This window comes from Bombus vosnesenskii, unplaced genomic scaffold (assembly GCF_011952255.1).
Source record: "Bombus vosnesenskii isolate JDL3184/JDL3185 unplaced genomic scaffold, Bvos_JDL3184-5_v1.1 scf7180000013883, whole genome shotgun sequence".
Taxonomy (NCBI): Eukaryota; Metazoa; Arthropoda; class Insecta; order Hymenoptera; family Apidae; genus Bombus; species Bombus vosnesenskii.
The window spans coordinates 1,446,930-1,471,361 of NW_022883264.1; the positions used below are offsets into that span (position 1 = coordinate 1,446,930).

At 42.2% G+C, this 24,432-nt stretch overlaps 1 long non-coding RNA gene across 1 annotated transcript in view; it reads right to left on the minus strand.

Annotated features, from left to right (window-relative positions):
* The window catches only part of LOC117239065, a 112,355-nt gene that overhangs the window by 35,477 nt on the left and 52,446 nt on the right, over positions 1–24,432 (minus strand). The window lies entirely within an intron of this gene.

The window sequence follows — 24,432 nt, forward strand, 5'->3', positions numbered from 1 at the left end:
TGTCTTATTGTATGTGTCTAAATATGATATGTACAGTGAAGTGATTGGTTTCAAAATTTAATTTACAATTGTACGTTCATTGTTACAGGTTTCTTCAATTTGGCAAACTTTATGTAAATTCTTACATCATCCGACTAGTCGATTTCTCGATTTCTGTTAATACAGGAATTTGCATAAAGTCGGACGAACGAAAGAAATAGCGACGAATGTACAGTTTTAAATAAAACTTCCAAGCTGGTCGTTTCGCCAGGTCTGATAAGGTTTGATTACGCAAGTTGCGAGAAAATTTTCTAATTTAACGAGCATCGGAATTATTTTAACGTCCAAGGGAATTATTTTTTACGTAGTCTGTGATAGAAAAGCAGTGTTCGATGGTTAACTGATTTTCGAACGTGAGAAATTGAATCATCCTGTCTTTTGTCAATAAGAAACACGTATGGACATTGGAGAAAATAAAAGATTGGAGTTGTAACTTCTCTTCCCAACGTCGACTTCGAAGATCGCGTAAAACGCTTGCTCCATGCAAATCGATATCTAACGTTTACTTACAATGTGCAATTATTATTAACGTAATAAATAGTGCATAATATAAGTACGTATTGTCGCGACTTATGAGAAGAAATATGCTAATAAGTTAGCTGCTGTGTAATTGCCTGACTATGTTAATGTGCGATATTCAGGAAACAATAGAACTTACGCAAATTTATTATTAATTTAATAATCTCGCGTTACATGAATTCCAAACGCACTATTCGATAATATGCTGCCGGGGATATTTTAATAAATAATTCCTATATGTAATAAACTATTCAGAAAAAGCCATCGCCTACGCCAGTTTATTATCTCTTTGATAATTCCTCGTTACATCGATTTAATTCGCTAGGTATCTGACGTTTTATCATTTAACTGAATTAGCACCGAAGCCTGCAACATATTCTACAAAAGATATTTTAACAACTAACGAGAAGATATTTAATAATAAACCAAGCAGCAAATGCTTCCTGTCTGACTTAACACCCGGACAAACCATCGCCTACGTTCCATTTCATTTAAAATTCTACATTCGCAATGTTGTTCCTTTCGTTCGTCCAACTTCACGCAGATTCTTGTATTGGCTTGGCAACTAAGTGATTGCGGGTTTTGTCATTAAGTGGTATCGACAAAACCCGCAATCACTTAGTTGCCAATATCAACAAAAGCTGAGAAACCGACTAATTGAGAATTATAAATAAATTATCCTCGATAATAATAAATAATTATCGTATGTTTGATCGTAGCTGAATCCAATGATTAAATCTAGAGGGTGTCCTTTTAGTCTGCGGATCTGATCCATCGTGTCGAGTAATTGGATAATTAGTAAGTTTCGGTGCTTGTTAATTCCTACGTTATGTCTATTACTCAATTTGCATATTTCTTCTTTAACTGTGGGTATCTCAAGGTCGCGATGTATCGTTTCGTTAGTAACATAGCAAGGTGCACCTTTTAAGAATCTTAGAGTTTTTGATCCGAATCGTCGAAGGATTTCCACGTTGGAATTAGTAGGTTTTCATATGGCTAATAATACAGCAATTTACGTGAAGTTACAGCTACAAAATAAATAACGACGAACGCAGAATTTTGGATGAAATTTGGAAACTGGTCGCCTGACCAGACCTGGTGACGTTGGCTACTGTTAAATCATGCGAGATCGCCGATCACTATCCCAGATGTTTGTATCCGGCATCGAACACGATATTACCTACACGTAGGTGTATCGACGATGTTCTGAAACAGCGGTGCGTTTATGTACTCACTGGCAGACTGTAAGTACGCAGTACTGTTATGCGTTGGCATGCGTGACGCAACAGGAAGGTGCGATCCGACGTGGACTTCCCTGTGCCGCGTTGGAATTATATTTGGAACATCGTATCGTCCTGTACATCGCCGACGTTTCAGATAAGCAAACGCATTCTAAAAGACATTTTTTCGCTGCCGTTAGCCAGGTGGCATTCGCCCGAGGAATGAGTTATGCTACTTGGGGGCCAGCATTATTACGCGGGTATAATGAGCGTAATTGTACGAAATATGCGCAGCAAGGGATGGAAAACAAATATTAAGTTACATATTTAGAAAGTTCGTAGCGTGTCTAAGGTAGCGGATATTAAATTCTCCTTTATGTTTCACTACGATAGAAGAGCATCGTTTATTAGGATATTTTATCAGACAGAGGAACGCAAGACGCCCGAATGGGTCGTTTTTCTCATTGAAAGATAAATATTCAGCAAGCAAACGTTCGATATGGAAGAGAAATTGTCAAGAGACAGAGAAAAGAGAATTTTTTGGTTTTTTTTTTTTTTTTTAATAAACGTTGAACCTCGACTGGAATATTCTTCTATTCGCAAGATTGTCGTTTATTCTGGTTGTTGTGAATTTTGTTCGTGCCACGCAATCGAATACGTTAGAAATCTGGGGCGAATGTGTCTCTATTAAAAAATGGAGAAAAGATTTCCGGCAGAATGACGAGGCTATTCAACGGAAGAATGAAATGCTAATCCCACGAACGTGCGTTGCTTCTGAATTTTCCTTCGATCTCGCTTTCAACTTCCCGATCAACCCGATGTATTAATTTAATTTATCGATTCACTTGCCTTATCGATCTTCAGGAAACGTCTTTCCAAATTTATACACCGAACTTCCCGAAAGAATTCTAAGAAATGTTTCTAGTTTTTCCTAGAGACCTACACAAAAGGGAAGAAAGGAATTTTTCTATTACCATCAAAAATATTTCCAATCTTTGACTTAATAAATAATTGTCAAACATAGACAACGAGCATTGCAGAATTTGCTCAGATTTTTTGAAGACTCGGAACATCGACGAAGCTAATATTGAACGTAAATAATCCAACGAGAATGGTTTCGAAAATTTCTAGCATATACTGGGTGTTACTAATATACGGAACAAACCGCAAATGTAAGTTTGGGAAACACAGCATAGCTGAACGTATAAACGAAGAATATCGATGTTGTAATTATTTTATTAATTCCGTATATCAACTTTGCGTCTTCGAAGCACCGAATTTAGAAATTGTTTTATCCAAAACAATATTTAATATACAGGGTGGTTGGTAACTGGTGGTACAAGCGGAAAGGGGGTGAATTCTACGTGAAAAAAGAAGTCGAAAATATAGAATAAAAATTTGAAAATTTAAAAACTTTAAAAATTAGAAAAATAACGTTAATCGAGACAACGATCTACAGTGAGATCCGTTACAACGAGACGCGATAAAGTGGACGCGTACCGAGCGTAAATTCAAAGTCGATTTTCTCGAAAACAAAGCCTCGAACGAAAAATTGTTATTCTATATTTTCGACGTCTTTTTTCGCGTAGAATCACCCCCTTTCCGCTTGTACCACCAGTTACCAACCACCCTATATATACATATAATAATAGAATATAAAATATAAATAATAATACACATAATAAAATGCAATTTTACAAAACGCATCACGAGAAGCTTCCAAGACAAATGTATCAACATTACGCGTTATCCTGATCGTCGTTATAATCTTACGCTTGCAGAGCGACAGAAGATGATTTAAATGATCGATCCTTTCGCATGGTTATTGGCGTGTAATAGTTTCGTAGGAAATAAAATGTCGTTTAGTATGCAGTTCGTAATGAGAAATTGTATAATATGAAATATGGATCGTCTATGGTTCTAACCGTATAAATATTTATTAGTTATGGCAGTGTTATCACTATGGTCACGCTTTTAACCCCGTTACGGTGCTCAACTTTACTTTGCGTGCGAAGGTGATTCGCATGCATGTAAATGTTATCTTCGCGTTGTTCACTGCGATGAACGGCGGGTTCTAGCGCAAATAAAAGAAATATGAATCGTATCGAACAGCGGATGATATAATTTCGCGCGAATATACAATCGATGGGGAAAAATGACGAGTTTCTAAAAGTCGAAGCAGAATAGAAAATTTGTCTACGCACTGTCTACGTACTGGTCGTAAGATGAAACAATTTCATCCTCTTTAATTAGCCGCGGTACTTAAATAGCTAATTAATTAGCCGGTAATTAAGCATCGCAAAAGGATAATTTCTCTTTTATCCGGCGAGATCTCGTTTTAAATGAAACTTTCCATTGATTCGAGTATTCGAAATAAACCTGTTGCTAATCTCTCCGCGTGTCCTCGTTAACGTAAATAATTGAGCGTGATATTACACGGTATAATAGATCTCCTTACCCTCAGTCGTACGTCTGCTTGCGCGTTACAAACGCGTAGAAATTACCAGTCGAATAGGAAAATATATCGGCTGATCTGCCAGCAATGCTTTTCGCGGAAGCTCGACGAAGGTTAAACTCGTTCCCTAAATCCGTCGGAAGCGAAAAGGCAATGAGAAGGTGAACGCTTGTCCGGCGGTCAGTGTACAACGGCGAATCGAAGAATTGCCATAAAAGACACGCTGTAGGATTCGTAGCCTGAGGAATTTGCTATTGTACCCTCTGTTGCGATTCTGTCCTGCTTCTGTCGTCCTGTTTCTTAAAACTCTATAATTTTCACTGCTTTAATACTTTTCTTGAACTATCAATATTATATAGCAGCGTTCTATATCCAATTAATAATAATAGTAGGATACATTGGATTGAAATTAATACGTACAGTACATTGAGAAAATTAGTTTTAACTTATTAACTACGAAAATAGGAATAGGGAAGTATGAAAGAAAGTAGGAAACTAAGAAGTATGTTTTCATGCGGTCATAAAATTTGCTGGGGTATAAAGCCAGGTATAATTCCTTAAGAAATTTTGGAAACATTGAGAGGGGTGCAAACCCTTGGAGGCGGAGCAAAAGACATTTTTGCAATGTCCGTCTGTTGCGATTCTGTCCTGCTTCTGTCGTCCTCTTTCTTACAACTCTATAATTTTCACTGCTTTAATACTTTTCTTGAACTATCAATATTATATAGCAGCGTTCTATATCCAATTAATAATAATAGTAGGATACACTGAATTGAAATTAATACGTACAGTACATTGAGAAAATTAGTTTTAACTTATTAACTACGAAAATAGGAATAGGGAAGTATGAAAGAAAATAGGAAACTAAGAACTATGTTTTCATGCGGTCATAAAATTTGCTCGGGTATAAAGCCAGGTATAATTCCTTAGGAAATTTTGAGAACATTTAGGGGGGTGCAAACCCTTGGAGGCGGAGCAAAAGACACTTTTGCAATGTCCGTCTGTTGCGATTCTGCCCTGCTTCTGTCGTCCTGTTTCTTAAAAACTCTATAATTTTCACTGCTCTAATACTTTCTTGAACTATCAATATTATATAGCAGCGTTCTATATCCAATTAATAATAATAGTAGGATACATTGGATTGAAATTAATACGTACAGTACATTGAGAAAATTAGTTTTAACTTATTAACTACGAAAATAGGAATAGGGAAGTATGAAAGAAAATAGGAAACTAAGAAGTATGTTTTCATGCGGTCATAAAGTGTCATAAAGTGAGGGTACAGTAGCCGCTTAGAAAACTCCCATAACGAATCCAAAATTCCATTCTCTCGTTAGACTGGTTTGCCAAGGTCGCCGGGAATTCTTCCCTAACAAGCCAGCGTAATTAAAGGAATAATCTTTAATTAAAGTAAAACACCAAACAATAAAATTAATCATCGCGTTATCTTCTTACGAGAGTTCGTAATTATATTAACGCAATTAACGAACCCCTGGCGTTCCTCGAGCGAGACGCGCGCTTATGCGTGTTCGACGGCCGAGGGAGCGTCGGGACGCGTCGCAGCCGAGCGGACAGCTCGCCGCCAGCGTCGAGCAGCTGCGTGAAACAGCCGGCTGGACGAGCCTCGTGTGTACACATATACTTCAGGTATAAGTGCATTAACGTTCTTCCTGTTGCACTTCGTTTTGCCCCGCGTTCCTCTCGCTCCGTCTACTTCGCCCTCTCTCCGCATCAATCGACGATTGATTGGCAAGACGAGATAAGAATCTGCAATTTGGCTGTACAAGAAGCAGGCTTGTTGCTGCAGCAGAGCCAAGGTTACTCGAGTGTCGAATAATTATCGACCGACGCGATACCGAATGTGTACAAGGACGCGTGCACGTGGACGTAGGTTGAAATAATTAGAGGGTTGGCTGGTCGTACGAGTTGATCGAGCACCGATGCGTTTGATATCTTAGGACCAACTATTTCAAGCCATTTAAAGGCCTAACGATGATTTATCGTAGCGCGTTACGGATACTGCAATTCTGTGTTCACAGTCTGTAGATTTCAATTCTGTAGATTTGTAGAAAGGTGGAAGATACGACGACCAGGGAAATGTTAAAGTTCTAACGCGAATGCTACCACATTTGCTGTTTTATTCCGAGTATCTGATTTTCTCATTGATTTTGACTGTTAGAATGGAAACTGTATTTAACCGGATACTGCGTTTAATATCATCGACAGATCAGAGGTCGAGAAGGCTCGCTCGTTTCGAGGGAAGAAAAATTACTTCGCAGTCTTAGGAGAAACAGCCGCGCATAGAAATAGAGCAGAATATGAGGCTCTTCTGACTTGCAACTATCAAGCTAGCTGTTAGGAATAAAAAGGAGAATTAGTTGGTATAAAACATTCCTCGCTGCTTCCTTCCAGATTAACACGCCATAAAACCTCCCAATTCCAGCACCTAATTAACGCCAAATATTAACATACGTATTTCCCTCATTTGAGAAGACCTCTCGGCCGCTGGATGTTACAGCGAAACGTCGCAATTAAAATAACGATAATTAATCCTTTATCTGATTTCCGTATCCCTTTCTGCTTGCTTGCGCAAACTTCTCACTGGCTGTTGCTTCTGCAAGCGTAAATATGCGATATCGATGGAAAAGCCAGAAGACAAATATTAACAAAAAGCACGGAAAGCGTATTGTGCGAAGATTATACGACAGCACGCGGAACATTCGACAGTTTGAAAAATTTGAGATTGCAAGAAACGAAGGATCGACCGTGCGAGTCTGTGGAAACAGCCGCTCGAAAGCGTACAAAGGACGAGCATACCGGAAACAGCTATAGTGTCGTGCCATCCGTGCTATAGCGTGGGCAAAAGGCAAACGACAGAGTGGGGCCTGATGTTGGAAGAGGCCCACCACATGTACGTCTGCACAGCTGTCCCTTCGTGTGCACTCTCAGCCAACGTTTCGCTTTCCGCCAGAGGCTAGGATTCTTGCTTCTTACTTGCCCTTCGTTTTTCTTCAAATTCGCGAAATTCTGTTCACGGTTAGCGGAACTGCGTGCAACGACGATACTAATTGCGCACAGTGCACGTACGTATTTTTCATACACATCGTATGGCGGGTTGTGTATTTTTAAAATAGCGTACCGTATGCTATACGCATCGTCTTTGATACAACGTGTTTCTAGCGTAGCGTGTGTTCAATGTAATTTAACATAAATACATGGCAACAGAATTGATTACAGAAGAACGTAGATGCGTTAATTGCGTTTATGTTTTTTGCTTCCCTCAATGAAAAGCAAAGATTCATAAAGTGTTGGATTTCTCAGACCTTTTCATCGCCCTGTATATTACGCGTACCAAACGACCGACGCGTAAACGAAAGATGAATTGTATTACGAAGATCGTGGTGTAGATTGAAATACAAGTCGATGGATCTCGTATCTCTTGCACTTTCTACTATCAGTACGTTCTTCAAGTACACGATAACAGGTGTGGTTTTACGATCCATTTGCTTTATCGATTCCTCCATTAAAAGATTATAATATAGATGATTCCATACGAATGAACACTTTTTACGACTTCAATTTTACTAACTAAATATTTGATTCTTTGCTTAGACAGGAACGAAAAAGTTCGATATCACGTCCCTTAAAGCGGATCTACTTCTCGCTCGGGTAATTAAGTGACTCTTGTACCGGCCACTATCGGACATCTATGAGAATAAAAAGCCAATATCTTGCCCTCGTCGTGTCCTCGTGCGATGCAAAAAAAGGAAAAAAGAAAAATCGTAACAGCTACACTCTGCCATACACTTGTCCCTAAACGATCTGGTAAAACAAGAATCTTAACACGCCCTTAATACGTACACTGTGATTGACGAAAAAAATAAACTCTACGACTTTGGGCGTTTCCAATTTTACAGTCCTCTCCGTGTGCAAGCTTTTTCGTTGGCAAAAGTATTTAACGTATCTTCGGTCGATTTGAAAGTAAACACCAGGTACATTTTTAATTATTCGTCGCGCGTCTCACAATGAGAATATTCTTTCGTATTTTCCTCGAGCTTAAGAAATGTACGAAAAACAATATCTTGTGCCTACGTAGATTGAACAATTTTTACTTCAACTTTCCAGGATCATTAGATTAGATGAATATTTATTATTCACGTTATAGTAGCACGCCAGAATAATTTATTTATAATTCTCAATGAGAATTGATCGTAAGATTCTTCCAAATAAAAAACAAAAATGTTTTTCCAGGAGATGTATAACCCCGCAAAATGTGTACATCTCTTTATATACAAAAAACACCCTATATATATATACAGGATGTTTGATAACTAGTGGTACAAGCGGAAAGGGGGTGATTCTACGCGAAAAAAGAAGTCGAAAATATAGAATAAAAGTTTTTCGTGCGAGGCTTTGTTTTCGAGAAAATCGACTTTGAATTTTAGCTGGGTACGCGTGCACTTTATCGCGTCTCGTTATAACGGATCTCACTGTAGATCGTTGTCTCGATGAAGAAATTAAAAAAAGAAAGAAAATAATTTTTATTCTATATTTTCGATTTCTTTTTTTCGCGTAGAATCACCCCCTTTCCACTTGTACCACCCTGTATATATATTTAAACGAGTATCCTTAATGAAAGTTGAAAAAGCTGGAAGAACGCGTGGCTTCGCGGCGTCTAGCTCGGTTAGAGATCAAGGCAAAGTGAAAGAGACAACTCGTGCTAACTCGTATGTGGAGCACATAACCGTGGAGGAATAAAAAGAAGCAGCGAAAAAGCAACTGTGTGTGCATTAAGCTGCGACAAGTTTGCATGGGTCGCGTCAACGGCTAAGAGACATCCTTGTCACTTTCTTCTCTCTCGTATGCTGGTCCGCCCGCAAAATTCAACTCGAGTGCATTCCACCTATCTCGGCTTGTTCACGCTTATTTACTGGACGGTGATTGCTGTTCTCGAAGAACAGTTTCGCGATAACCGCGAACGTCCTCGCTGTGCTTAGATCAACGCACTATAGCGGCCGTCTCGCTATAAATAACGAGGCCACGGTAAAAAGCACAAAACTGAAACGAGTTCAGTGGAACATCGCGCAGAAGAAGCCGTGAAAAAGTTTGTAGTCGAAGGTTTAGACTGGCGATGTTAAAGAAAACGATCGACCAACACGGCGTAAGGAAATAATAAAGGAAACGATCGACAAAACGAATTCATGGTTGAACGTATTTTTACGATTTCAACGATCATAAAGTGTGCAACATCGACGTTCCATCGTCGCTTATTTTTAAATTGTTTTCACCGATTAGATATCGTTTATTGCCGGGTAATCGATGAATTCTGCGCGGACGTATCGCGCTCTCCAACGAAATTGATAAGGACAGAATGGAAATTTTATTGGCTAGAAATAAAAATAAAAAGGAACGACGAAGACGCGAACGAATCTTCCAACTATTTCCGCTGTAATCAGAATCGGAAATGAGAACCCAGAGACATCTCGAAAGTGTTTCCCTTATTTCTATATATTTCAAGATTCTTCCTACTTGCAAGAAGGCGATGCCTCGTGAAAATGAAATTATTAGATTGAGAACGTAGGCAACTAGCGGCAGTTCCGAGGGAATCGATTCAGAAATATATCCCGGCGTCGGAAACATAATTAGCATGTCAGTGGCGTGTTTCATACAGCGCCTCGCACTATTTTCGTATTCTCATGTACGTCGAGCCCAGGTGCCTTACGACGGTCCTCTTTGGGGAACTTTCCGCGTTCACCGAATCGCGGTCGGTAAACAGTTCCCTTCACGGATGCATATGCGCGCACTATGAGCCCAATTCCGCCAGAAACGATTGGTTCCCTCTTCGACATCCTGACGTATCGCCGATATTGCAGCTACCTTCTATTCCCAGCTTTTCTCGCGATCCCACGATTTTGTTTGCAGTATAGATCTCGCCTGTGCGAGCGAGACAGAAAGCACGAATTTATACGAGGCTCGTGCGTCTCTCTCGCTCTTTCTCATTCCCGCGCAAACGCTCCCACTATATATTATGTCCATCCTATTCTCTCGTTACGCCATGTCTCTTCTATTTCTCTATATACTTCTATTTTCACCGCTGCTTTATTTCTCGTTGTATTTTATCATGTGTACCGTGTTTGCAGCGGTAATAGAGTTTTATTTGTGCGTGGAATCGAAAAGTATTAAACAGCGGCCATTAATGGCCACACGCATTCGATTCACCGTCCTATTGAGCCATACATTGATACGCGATGCTCTTTAAATTGTCCTCAATGATACAACAGGCATCGAATGCTCTTCGATTTTTAATGATTTTAAAGATACACGAGAAACAAAAGCAACGAGAGACCTTGCAATTTTGAATAAATCGTAAGATACTCTCTTCAAAACTCTGAGATAAAATGTTATCGAATGGATAGATCTCGAAACGGAAAATGTAGTAGTGCTGAACCGAAGTAATCCGGAGTATGCTATTGAGAACGGCCGCTAGACTTTCCGAACCGTTTGAAAATTTAATGTACGAACTGTAATTATATTTGGCGTCAGCTTACATCGATTTCCGAGAGAAGTACGGAAAATTCGTAGCTTCTCTTGAGATCGGTAGAGCTCTGATGTTATATCTGCCCGGTAGTTTGCAATAGAGAATTTCTCGTTCCAAGTAATTTACCGAAATACGTATTTTATATCAAAGAAAAACTACATTCAAATACAAGAGTCCCAATAATGTTGAATTAGAGCGGAATTTCGTATCTCTTCCGCCATTTTGTCATAACCTACATCGTATATTATATACTACATTCTTAACGTAAAGAAAAGAATCTACGATACGTAAGACCAGTTTAGAAGTACGTTCGCGTGAAAAGACGATGGTTACGTAGAATCGTTACGAAAAGAATTACGTTAAAATTGTAGAAGCGTGAAGAAGAGATACCGTAAATATAAAAGAAAAGGTTGCTTAATCTAACCGTGAGCAGCGCCGAAATTTCGTCGTAGGCGTTCCGCAGCCCAGTATGTTCGTTGTTACAAAACGTCGGCCTTCGGCCGCTCCCACCAAGTCAGATTTCAGTCCAGAGTTCTCTCCTCGTGTGCCTTGGTTTCGTCATCGGCGCAGACAACGAGCTCCCGGGGCTCGCTCGCACGAAATTCTAAACACCGCCGCGATATAACAAAACCACTGGCCACTGGCCACGAGAACGTCTTCATCTAAAACTATTCTCGCGTCTCTGCTTTATCGGCTGCTGATATCGCACCGCCTTGGCACTTAAGCTCCATTTTCCAGCGGTATTATTTCCAAGTACTAAAAATAGGATAAATATACCTTTTCGTTTAAAGTTTCGACACTACCGTACTAGGATACTCGTCCCAGTTATTTCGACTACATTAAGGCAAAAGATATTTAAAGTCATCAGGCCGATGAATTTATAATGTCATTTTATGTATTTCAAAAATTACGTATACATGCCTCGTTACGAAGAATACTCGTGAATTCGCAGAGCAACTATTTTCGATAGCGATATATATATTCATTTCATCGTGGTAGATTCGGGACTGCGATTTTCATTTCAGAGGAATCGTTAACGTTGCATCCATCGATTCGTAATTCGAATTGATTTCTGGGCTGCTCGATACGCGTTGTTTTCGGCACGTGTTCCACGAAAGTGGACTCGGTTGGCAAACACGTCGCCGTCAGCGTATCTCCGACGTCGCGCCGTGACACCGTGGGCAAACGACGCCTGGTCTGGTATTCATACAGAATCGAGTTACAAAACCGAGTTGTAAAAGCTCTACATTGACGTTGTCTTATATCACGTAGCCGACGCAAAGCGTAGCGCACCAGTACCATCAGCAGCAACAGCGCTGCTACCCGGTGCTGAGTCACTGCTGCGTTGCCGATACACATCCACGCTATTGCTGGTGGCACGGTCGTGTAGCGTTGCCACGTTTCGTGCCTTCCCTCCCTTCACACCACGCCCCTTCGTCCAACACGATAGGCGTCTATCCCCACTCCTGGCCCTCGAACGATAAAGAGGAAAACAGGAATAAAACAAAGACGGAGAGACCGTGCCGATGGAACTACCGTAGAGAAAGAAGGAGAGCGGCGAGCCAAGCGCAAGCCAAAAAGAGACAGAAATAAAGAGAAAGAGGGACAATGCGAGAGCAGAGAAGGACGAAAGAGGCGTCGCACCGCGCGTTCAAATTTCATTGCGTCAAGCTCACGGTACTCTCGCGTCTGCTTAGCGCGGAATTCAGAGAAAACGTCGGTAATGGAGTTTCGTGAGATAAACGGCAGCAGCGACGCCAGCGCGGCACGGTGTTGGCCCTGGTACCGGATAGGGTTACCAACGGGGCAACCAAAACATTTTCCAACAATGAAAATCCACCCTCCTTCGATCCTCCCTTAGACACGCGTTGCAAATGTATATTCCTTTATATATAATATATATATATTCCTTATATTATCTACTAGATATAGCGTTTAACAGAGAACGTTCGACTTGTCCGCTTTGTTTTTCCTTTCGAGTCGAAGTCGTTGCGGCGAGTCAACAATCCTCGAATCTCCAAAGGCGCGAAAACAATCCATCCATCAGGGGTGTTTACGGTACCGCACTCGGTCTTCTTTCAGCGGAGGTTGGCTGGCAAGAGCGACCAGACTCCGGCACCAGAGTCCGTTTTGCGCTCTGATTGCTAACCCCGTGGTTCTTAAATCACCGGTGATCCCGATTTAAGCTCCGACCGCGTGAATTATTTTTCGCGTTCAAGGGAGCAACCCGAGCTCGCTGTTTATACATCACCGTAGGCGTATGTACTATCGCGGCTCGTATAAAACACCACTAAACAACGCGTTTCCTTTCTTCCGCCGGCTTTAAATTGTATACGTAACGGTAAATATAATGATCTTTTTCCAGTACACGCACGGTAAAACGCAGAATAGGTTCGCGCGAGCTTCTGCGTTTAATGCAGAAATCTAATCGACCGTTCGATCGTGCCTATCAGATAACGGGCAATGGTAGTAATGGATGGGCTTCGGTAAGCCGTGAGAATGCCAGTATCGAACAAAAACGTCCGCCGCGATTACAATTACCGTTCGTTCGTTAGACGCTCCAATTCCCTACGTTTCTAACGATTGGCCTTACGTCAACTAGACGGCACTTTGCAAAAGATGAACGCAAGGTATTTATATCGCGTGTTTTCGATGCAATCTTTTCACCGAGTCCCACGAACAGCGAGAAGATGTTAGTTTCGTTGGGAGATTGGAAAAACGTGAATTAACCACGTTGGTTGGGTTCGATTCGGAAGAAGCCGAACGACTCGAAGCTCACAAGCTCATTCACCGCGCAGAGGCGATATAGACGATAACAAATTCTGAGCCGAGTTTGGGAAACGACGTCTGCGGCTACTGAACGGTCAATTTCCCACCGTAGTTGATTTTGTACAGTACCTTATTTCTAAGCGAGTTACCAATTTTACTCTCGTTGTCAACCTGTGCGTATTTTGTGTCGCGTATAGTAACCAGTAATTATTATTTGCACGCTGATAATGTTCTAATCAATTTTCCGATGGCCCATGTGTATATGGCATTGCTCTTTCGTTTATCCCGACAATATTTAACGTATCGACGAGGTTTGGCGGAAAAATCGGCCAATATCGTAAATAATAGAAAGGCCAGTATCAGCATATTTTTCGGAACAATTGGGGAAGCTGGCTGGCGTGTCCTTGGAAACTCCACGCAAAAATAGTGTCACCGATACGTAGTGCTTCTTGGAATTAAAAGAGAATGCCAGGCGATTTTCCGAGAAAACGATGCATCGGAGAGTGGCTGCACGGCCGGGAACGTGGCATGGAAAAGAGGAAGCTGACGTGGAAATAAAAAGGACGACAAACGAAAAGGGGAGACGAGCGAGAAGCAAGGACGGCGCGGCGACCGAGAGACAGAGAGAGCGAGAGAGACAGAGAGAGAAGGAGGGAAAATACGTGAGAGAGTTGTGAAACGGGAACGCCGTGCGCATCGCAATGCAAATGCAACTGACCCGATAAAGCTGCATTGGGTCATAGAAAGGGAAAATACAACCTACAAACGTGGGGCTGCCGCCAAAATACGATTTTTATAGCCTCTGGGCGCCACGCTCTTCTCTTCTGTCTCTCACAGTGACGTCCGCCGCCGACCAACGCTACCCTTCGGCATCCCACGCACACCCCCGCGTTTATGTTCACCATCTACGTTCATCCTCGTTCTGCCCCTTCGACTTGCTCGCCCGATCTTCGCCACGAAGATCTTCTCCTCGAGTACGAGAATGGAAACTCGAATCCCCGAAGCTCTACCTTCGCCGTATTCCTGTCCATGCTGTTACATACAACTACGCGTACGCGCGTGTGTGGAAGAACTTATTTTTCGACTAATAAAGACAGTAATTTAGATGCGGTGCGATTGATCGCGTTGGAAAGTTTGCCTATCATAGACGACGCTGCTCGAACGAAAATGGCAATGGAAATGGTCCAAGACCGCTGATTTCCCTCTGCTTAAGTTTCATTGACCGTATTAGCTTCCATTACACAGTGGAATTTATTTTGCAATTAATAAAAAAAAAAATGGAGAAAAAGATCTAGTTAGACCTGATCAGATTCGGTGAAATCTGATTATTGGATTCGTTTCGATCGATCGTGTTGGACGTTTCTTACTCGCTGTTCGAACGAGAATGGAGATTCTAATACGCGAATCATCCTCGTCTTTCTTTGCCGTCACTCTGTTCCCAGTGATAAGTAGAATTTCGTTTGGAATTAATAAAAAGACGGACTTACACTCGTTTAGGTTCGTAGCAGCGAAACGACTTGCCGAGGAATCTCGTTGCTTAGCCGCTTTGCTAATTGCATTGTTCTTGAGCCGCGAGAAAACCACTCCGCACGTATCACCGGCTTTGATGCGGCCCAAGAATTCTTAAATGTTCGTCGAGAAGCTAACTGTTGCACATTTCCCTTTTTTCCTCCGCTTAAATTCTAAGACTCTACGCGAGATCCTCGTCTCTTCCGAGGGCGTGTTCCACGTCGTTTGCTTTTCTACCGCGATCTTTCTCTTTACCCGTACGATCATTTCCGAGTAAAAATCGGCTCGTCTTTAAAAACTGGTTGTATGGTTTCAGGCTCGTGACAGAAATCAACGTTACGTCTCAATTAATTCCGAGAGCGAAGGGATGGTAGCTCGCAGCGTGGAATACCGACAAACGACAATACTAAATTCGCATTCTCAACGAGAAAACTGTACGTTGCCTTCTAATCGCAACGAACAAGTATCCAGCGACGTCCTTAAATCTCGTTGCTCGATTTTACTTACCGAGTCGATGATAACCGAGCGGCTGGTAAACAGAGACGCGTGAAATATACGCGCGACAAACACGTTCGCAATATCAAATTTCTCGCCATAGAATATCCAGATATCTGCTATCACGTTCGATGAAACAACGATGAAATAAAACCGGGAGAAAGAAGCGAGAAATTAAAGAGACCAGGCAGACGTATTATTATTTCGCAAAGAATTAACGAACGACCGGATGGCGTTGAATTTTAGGGGAAATCAAATGTTTCATTACGGTGAAATTTTGAATGGCACAAAGTCAAAACAGGTAATGGCGGTAACATAGCACGGTTGCACGGCGGCAAGTGGGGCATAATAAATTTAGGTATCGATCGAGCGGGAAGAGCGCGCGGATCTCTCGACCGGCGCACACCAACGCGCAATATTGTTGCACGTGAAAATAACAAGACCGCGTTTTCAAATTATGGACAATCTCGCGGAATTCACTTTTATGAGTTAGACGTGATCAATAGTCGCGCCGGATGCGGCGGGGATCCGACGACGAAACGTTACGGCTGATTGTATCTATACCACCCCCCTACATAAACCTAATTAAATTCGAAACAAACTTTACCCAGAGTGCCGGTATTAGTTTCTAGTGCGTTTTAATTAAATGCATTCCGTCCGCGAACGATCGCGCGAATTCGAAAAAATGATCGGACGCGCGTCTTCCTCCTGCCTTTTCTCAAAAATCCCCCTTAATTTTCGAATCGCGTTTTCTTCTCTTCGTCGTCCGTTTCCGTCACCAACCACGCGGTAGTTTGCAAGACAGTCTCGTTATATCGAGCCTGTTCGTTCGTTTCTTCGTTTCGTGGCACCATTGGCATCGTGGAAGAGACACATCACAGAAACAAACAGTAAGTTGAGAAAAATAATTAAGTAGATCGAGGAAATGGTACTTGCGCTTTTCTGCTTATCAAGTTGATCGATGCGCCTTGCAGGCAGCTCGTATCCTTGTGAAATATAAAATGTTATCGCCGTAATTACCCTTTCGTTGCTATTAGTTTATTGCTATTTTGTTATTATTTCAGGTTGCGACAAGAGGATGGCAAAGAGGAATTTGTCGTACAATTTGTCGACAAACCAGTAACTGAGACAATACCATTTTATAGAACAGAGGCGAGTTAGTGGACAAGTTTTCACCGAGATTTTCCATCGATTTTTCAGCAAACTTGAAACACGCGAATGTCCAGTTCTCGCGCGGTTTCGCAGTACGGAAATCTAAATTACCGCATGCCCCTTGCACCGAAATCAGTGTATGAACACGTGGTTCACTGGCGATCGGTCGGGGTAGAAAGTGCTTACGGGGGTGAGAGTGTAGAGTGAGCGGAGAATGGGGTGCATGGACATCGGCCGGACATCGGAATGGGAAACGGGTTAGCCGAATGACCGGCGGTCAGAATTATAGGGGCGGTGAATTGCGAATACTCGGCGTCTCCATGCCAAAAACAATGCACGCAGTAAAACGGTAAATGGAGAAACGACCTTATAAATGTCTGGCCGATTAAACGCCCATCGGGTTTATTCGCAAAGATCACGTTATAAGTGGCGTTCGAAGGAAACGCGAGAGAACTGTGCGTGTGTATGCGGCTGTCACGATTAACCGAGATGTCGTAGGAAAAACTGAACCGTGCAACGAGAACGATATACTGCGGGAGCAGTGATAAGTAACGCGCGTAAATTCATATTTTTAGGAATTCAGATAACGAAATCTGGACAGACGATCGTCGTTTTGTAACGAACGTTTTAACGAGTACTGTACCCTGCATGCTTTGTACTTCGTATGCTAATGTATCGACTCTTTTTATACTGATACGTCGTATATTTTGTACAGTTTTATCCTTCGTACGTAAAGCGTCTATAAGATGTAGCGTTCGTTGAAATAGCTGTGACAGGACGATAGTTTGGTCGAATTTCGTTTTTTTAATTAACTCATTCGTGGAGATTTGAATGTGCTTAAGCGTACTTTGTATACCGGGTATGTTTGTGTGTTAGGCGCATTCCCAGTTTCTTGTGAAGGTAAATACAAATTTGTAGCCTAATGACAAGCAACGAGACGATACGTCGGAAGAGATTTCTCTGTGGCAAGCAGATACGTTTAAACAATTCTGCATTTTTATATTTTATATTATATCGTATTGTAATATTAGACGTTCTAATTCTGTCTAATTTCGATTATACTGTGTGCTATCAAATTGTTTAAAGCCTTAAAAATAAATTGGCAAGAAGATAATTTAGACAATTCTACGGTTGATAAGAATCGTGCAATTATTTTATATTACACCATATTGTAATATTAGGCGTTCTAACTTTGTCTAATTTCGATTATATCGTACGCTATCAAATTGATTAAAGCCCTATGAACAAATTGGCAAGAAGATAATTTAAACAATTCTACGGTTGATAAGAATCGTGCAATTATTTTATATTACACCATATTGTAATATTAGGCGTTCTAACTTTGTCTAATTTCCATTATATCGTACGCTATCAAATTCTTCAAAGCCTTAAGAACAAAGTGGCAAGAAGATAATTTAAACAATTCTATGGTTAATAAGGATAGTGCATATGTTTTATACTATATCATATTGTAATATTCAAGGTACTAATTCTGTCTAATTTTTATTATACCGTACGCTATCAAATTCTTCAAAGCCTTAACAACAAAGTGGCAAGAAGATAATTTAAACAATTCTACGGTTGATAAGAATCGTGCAATTATTTTATATTACACCATATTGTAATATTAGGCGTTCTAACTTTGTCTAATTTCCATTATATCGTACGCTATCAAATTGTTTAAAGCCTTAAGAACAAAGTGGCAAGAAGATAATTTAAACAATTCTATGGTTAATAAGGATAGTGCATATGTTTTATACTATATCATATTGTAATATTCAAGGTACTAATTCTGTCTAATTTTTATTATACCGTACGCTATCAAATTCTTCAAAGCCTTAACAACAAAGTGGCAAGAAGATAATTTAAACAATTCTACGGTTGATAAGGATCGTGCAATTATTTTATATTATACTATATTGTAATATTAGGCGTTCTAACTTTGTCTAATTTCGATTATATCGTATGCTATCAAATTGATTAAAGCCCTAAGAACAAAGTGGCAAGAAGATAATTTAAACAATTCTACGATTGATGAGGATCGTGCAATTATTTTATATTATATCACATTGTAATATTAGACGTTCTAATTCTGTCTAATTTTTATTATACCATACGCTATCAAATTCTTCAAAGCCTTAACAACAAAGTGGCAAGAAGATAATTTAAACAATTCTATGGTTAATAAGGATAGTGCATATGTTTTATACTATATCATATTGTAATATTCAAGGTACTAATTCTGTCTAATTTTTATTATACCGTACGCTATCAAATTCTTCAAAGCCTTAACAACAAAGTGGCAAGAAGATAATTTAAACAATTCTACGGTTGATAAGGATCGTGCAATTATTTTATATTATACCATAGTGTAATATTAGGCGTTCTAATTCTGTCTAATTTCGATTATATCATATGCTATCAAATTCTTTAAAGCCTTAAGAACAAAGTGGCAAGAAGATAATTTAAACAACCCTAACGATCGTGCATATATTTTATACTATATCATATTGTAATATTAGACGTTCTAATTCTGTCTAATTTTTATTATACCATACGCTATCAAATTCTTCAAAGCCTTAACAACAAAGTGGCAAGAAGATAATTTAAACAATTCTATGGTTAATAAGGATAGTGCATATGTTTTATACTATATCATATTGTAATATTCAAGGTACTAATTCTGTCTAATTTCGATTATATTATATGCTATCAAATTCTTCAAAGCCTTAAGAACAAAGTGGCAAGAAGATAATTTAAACAACCCTAACGATCGTGCCTATATTTTATACTATATCATATTGTAATATTAGGCGTTCTAATTCTGTCTAATTTCGATTATATCAAATTTTCTAAAGCCTTAAGAACAAAGCGGAATTGTACGTGGGAAGATGCTTAGAATCGCGAAGGCGAATCGATGATTGAAAAAGGAGAGGAAATATTTGTCGAAATGTCGGTTACCGTCGAATTCGTCTGTAACAAACGAACTGCATATTCCTCCCCTGCATTTACATAAAATTTCAAGGCGCGGGGATGTAGAAAAAGCGCGCGCAACGTGTGGAAATATAAGAAATATTCAAACTGGGATAGTAAAATAAATCTTTACGCAGTCTCGCTGCTTTCCACTCCGGTTAATGAAAACATCAAATTCCGCAAAAATTCGCAGCCCGCTAATAAGTTTTCTATAAAAATACGCCAAAGTGGAAACACGTTTCCAGGCTGACGAATACGTTCTAACGGCGGATTTTACGCGTAAGGAAAAACATAATACACTGGCGAAAGAAACGCATCTTGTTGGCGCGCTTCTCGAATCGCGCATTTCGGTAATCGATATATACGAAAGGTGCGCGCGAGCGGCCGAATCGCTTTTAGTCTCATTTAAAATGCATCGCAGTATACCAGCCTCCTCGTCCCTTTCTCCTCGCGTACGTACGCTAGCGAGCGTTTTCCTTACATTCGCGCGAGTATTTCAAATGCTGTGGCGTTCGTGCGTTTGAAAAACGTCGAATCGAACTCGTCAAGTTTCACGCGATACGTCGGAAACGTTTTCTGTCTTATCCGCGTATTTCGATAGTTGGCTATTTTTAACGCGTGTTTATCGATACTTTCCAATTAGTTTCGACGATAACAGCTCCCTACTTAGTCTACGTTCTGTCTATTTTTACCTTCGTCGCTTGTTTACGAGCCGTAAAAAAAACGATGCCAATTTCATCGCCTCGTACTATCTAGTTCGATCTAAAATAATTTCCAGATGATAGTTCATCTACCTGCTATCTATCGGTAGGCAAAGGAGTTCGGCTTTTTACTCGCATGGATCTGAAAATCATTGTACATTGGATAGAAATATCGGTGATGAGATAAAATTCCAAGCGACAAATTGAACCACGTTTTAACTGGATTACGTTAAAAAAAAAATTCTCGATAACTTGATGTTCGTTCGTTAAGGTCTTACGTTATTTACTAGACTACTAGATTTCCTATTTAATTATATAGAAAATTTCAGTTTCTTAATTGCCCGGTGCGAGAAGTCACGGGAAATTGTTCCAAAGGACGAACTTCTTCGAAAATATTTCTTCTTCGTACGATCGATATATTTCTTCTCCGCCCTGGGCAATGATTAAACATGATAAACATGGAATGGTAGTGAGGGCGAGGTATTAATAGCGTCACCTTGGAAGGCCAGCGTTTCCTTCGACAGCAATGTCAGGTTACGTAAGGTGAGAAGAGTAGGACAACAAAAGGGTGAAAGGGCTAATAATACGTGGAATTAATTTTAGCCTGCCACGACGAGATACGAGTCGCATTGTTAATTGCCAGGGAACCTGGAGAGCCTCCATTAATCAACGGTCCATTCAAGGTATAACCAATGAGGTATCGACGGGCCACCATAAATCGTTACATCGCCGCGGCACCGGCGAGAGGAAAGAGCGACCGATCGACCGGACCCGTGGCGCGACTTTCGATAAAATCGTCGTGCTGAAAATACGCGAAAGTCGAAATAGAAGCGGCGTATCGATCGACGAAGGGTGCTCGAGCGAATCTACGAAATGTCGAAGGTCGTAGCTGACTGGGCGACGCCGTTCCTCCTCCGACCGATCGTTTGCCAGAACAACGAAAAACCACGCAGTTTCCCGATCTCGTTTTCATCGGCCACTCACGACCATTTCCTTCCATGCACGCGTCCGGACACGCTGTTTACGGTTTCCACGTGGCGCCACGCCCCAACCCACCGCGCGCGCCACTTGCCAAAGTCCACGGAGTCCCGGCAAAGTTTCCTAATCGTAGGCCGGGGAATCCCCGACTCACCCACCCCACGGTGTCCCTGTCCTTGCAGATCAGCCGAGAGACGCGCGGCCGGAACAATCGTTGACCAAATTCTCTCGCCGCCTGGAAACCGGAGCCTCCCCTTTAAGCGTCTTTGCTTTAGACCCATCTACCCTTTCAACCATAGACTTTTCCAGAGCTGGCGCTTCCTTCGAAATCGTGGCTGATAACGTTCTCTCTCTGGCAGGAAGAAAGTTTCGCAGCCATTCGCGATACCAAGCGGAATGTTACGAAGTAACGTTCTCGCGGAGTATTTTTGCGCAGTCGAAACGTTCGCGTTATCCTTCTACGTTTAATCGACGCCTACGGACAAGTAGACGATTTATCGATCGCCTGGCGCGATCTACTTTCTAAATCGAGAGCGATCTTCGTGGAATAGAGGAAACTTATTTGCGGATGTGAGGAGACAACGTTTTGTCGCTTGTTTGCGTACGATCGTTTCCAGAAACGGTCCTTTCCACGACTGTCCTCGTCCCAGATCGGAACCGATGATTCTGCTCGTCGAATTTTGCGGGTTTTTCAGCCACCGATGAGAACACGCTGGAAGACTTCGCTTCTGTTCTCATACGAACGATATATTTTCTGGAAAAAGAATATCAGTGGAGACAAATCTGGCAGCAAATCTTAGAAACGAATTACGATCGAGCGTTTAATCGCGTCTACGAACATCGATCGTCTCGTGGAATCATTTCGGAACAATCTAGCCGTTCGGTCTCCTTTCTTCGAAATGATGTCCTTCAGAAAATAAAGGAAATTTCCCAGGCATTGGTGACATCAAGCAAACTTCGTGGCCAGCCTCCGTACGAGTCTAACGTGATTTTCAAAAATACTCTTCCTAGAAACATTTTTCAAATCGTTGCCGACGGCGTTCCTCGCATAATCGACAGGATTGCCCGGTCTTGCTAAATACCAGAGGAGATCGAAGTTTGCGCGATAATCGCGCAGACGACAGAACCTACACCCTGTAGGTGAGATCTGCCGCCGGAAATAACACGCTGCTTTTTCAGAAACGAAGAAAAACCGCCGACTGTTCCTCGCCGCACGACAGATCGTTATCGAACGTTGATCGACGCGTACGAACATCGGCGTTGTTCGATCGAAGCAGGAAGACACGTTGCGCGTGCGAAAATAGCATCCATCTCGTACGATTGCACGCAATCGCGGCCGCGGTTGGTCCGTGGCGTACGGAGATAAAAGCAGGGGAAAAGGGAGGACGCGGATACGGGGGCCCATGGAAACCGCGAGAAATCATAGCCGCTTCTCACCCCGTTCGTCGTTGCACAAAACGAAACGGTTCTCTCGGCTTGCCGCTAATCTCGCGGCCGATCCGATCGGGGATGAGCACGTACCTGTAGGAAAAAAGGAAGGAAAAAGCGGAGGACACGGGGGAGCAGGCAGAGACAGGTTGGAACGGTGGAGGGGATGGAAAAAAAGACGGCGAATGGTAGCAGTAACTCGGTGTACATTCGGCGAGACAAACTTGATCAATGGCCCCGGACGAGCAGAGTCGCGAGGAGGATACGTGTGCGAGGCACACGGAAGCGTGGCGCATTGTACGAAAAGCGAGCGTGGTATTAATAACAATTCTCACATCTGGTCGAACAAACGTACATGCCATACACGAAAGGGGTTGATCGGGTGTACGTGCGTATAAAATATACATAGAATTTCGTCTGTAAACGTATACAGGGACACCAGCGGCGATACCGGCGGAGAGAAGGAAGAAAAGAGGGGAAAAAAAAGGAAGGGAAGAAGCAGGGGGTTAGAAAAGGGGGAGGAAAAAGGAGGAAGGCGGAAAGGAAAGGAAAGGAAAAAAACGCAGCGAAGCGCGTGATCGTCGGAGTTTTCTCCTGGTGGTCCCCTGACGGCCACGTGGGAGGGAGACAGCGAAAGAGGGGAAAGGACAGGGTGGAAAAAAACGAGGGAGAATAGCAGCGCCACCAGCGCCAACCATCATCCCCTTCTTCTTTCTCTATCGTTGGTGCGCAGAGAGGCAGCGGTGGCTGCAGCGCGTACGTACATTTATTCGAAAGTTCACAAACACGCGGCCAACTTGCACTCTGCTAATAAGTCATCGGTGTTCGTTCGTTCGTCGTCAACCACCACCCAGTAGCGCGCCGCAGCCCCCACTACGGGGGGTCGCGTTGCCTCTCGACCGACCCACCCCCGGTTCTACTTCCCCTCGTTCCTCCTCCACCTCCTTCCGTTTCCCCTCGTTCCACTTCGGCTCGGTTCTACTTCGCCCACCCCCGTTTCCCTTCCCAACCCTCTACGTGTACGTAGAACCTTCCAACCGTGTTCGTTCGTGTACCGTATCCTCTAGTCTATGTGTGTGTGTGTGTGTGTGTGTATGTGGATGTACGTCGGTGCGCTCGCGTTTTACGCGAATTCCACCCATCCCCTGTCGAATTCAAACCGACTCACACGCACGCTCGCGCACACCAGCAACGGCGCTTTCAAGCACACGCTAAACTACGCTGCGGTGCGTTCGTGTGCGATACACGGCCGTGTAAGTTAAACCCGTATTTCTCGCGTGTACGTGCAGAGGCATTCGCGTGTGCCTGACGCGCACAGCCTCGCTCCGAAATCCCATCTAACTATAGAGACGCGCTGCTCCCTTCGTGTACACGCTTACACGTGTACGTGTAGAGGCAAGTTTTTGTAGGCACACCGAGACGAAAAAGCTGACGACCACGAGCGAGCGGCGCGTATGTGCGCGATCGCGATCGCGATAAAGCTTCGCGAAAGCGTATACGGTGGCGCAGCCAAGTTTCACCAATACCGGCAGAACGCTATAGCAAAACATGTATACACGGACAGATACGGTGATGGTACTGGGGCGCTGTTCGTCCTGCTTTAGACAACGCCGGATTGCTCCGCCTCGCTCTGACCGGGTTACGCTTGCAAGCACG